General features: G+C 68.7%; 1 protein-coding gene across 1 annotated transcript in view; it reads right to left on the reverse strand.

The window, feature by feature from the left end:
- Kansl2 (KAT8 regulatory NSL complex subunit 2) overlaps window positions 1–294 on the reverse strand; it is a gene marked incomplete in the record, with an annotated part of 20,245 nt that extends 19,951 nt beyond the window's left edge. Inside the window, 1 exon segment of the mRNA XM_013505716.1 lies at window positions 201–294.
- Window positions 295–562: the final 268 nt, after the last annotated feature.

Below are 562 nucleotides of genomic sequence, written 5' to 3' on the forward strand. Positions count from 1 at the left end.
GCGCCTTTGTCCCGCCCGCCCGGCCGCCGCGCAAACGCCATTTTGTCCCGAGGCTGCGGGCGCCGAGACCCGGCCGGGCCCTGCGGCCCGCAGGAACCACAGCGCTTCCGCCGCTGCCGAAGCGGACTCACTGCTCTGGGCCGACCAAAAGGGCGCGCCCGCAGCCTCACTGCAAACGCGACGACAAAGCGAGCTCGCACCTGCGCCCTCACCCGCTCCGCCGCGCCGCGGGCCGGGCCTCTCCGGGCAGTTGCGGCCGCTCCTCGCTCTACCCGGCGTCTCTCCGAGCTCCTCGCCGCTGATTGGCTGCTGCTCCTATAGCGGCGTGTTACCATTGGCCGACGCCCGTACCTATCACGGCTAAGAGGGCTGACTGCCGAGAAAATGAGCGGCCGGAGAGGCTGAGATGAGCTGTCTGTCAACCGCTCCCGCCCCGTGAGGACAGGCGGCCTGGAAGGCGGGCTGCGGGGCTGGCTGCTTGCTCAGGGTGTTGCTCTGCTCCTGGGTGTGGTTTACTTTGGGGCACGTTTTGCCGCTGCCTGCGATCTTAGATAGCTGTTTC

Source organism: Chinchilla lanigera, unplaced genomic scaffold, assembly GCF_000276665.1.
Source record: "Chinchilla lanigera isolate Chin_1 unplaced genomic scaffold, ChiLan1.0 scaffold00099, whole genome shotgun sequence".
Lineage (NCBI taxonomy): Eukaryota > Metazoa > Chordata > Mammalia > Rodentia > Chinchillidae > Chinchilla > Chinchilla lanigera.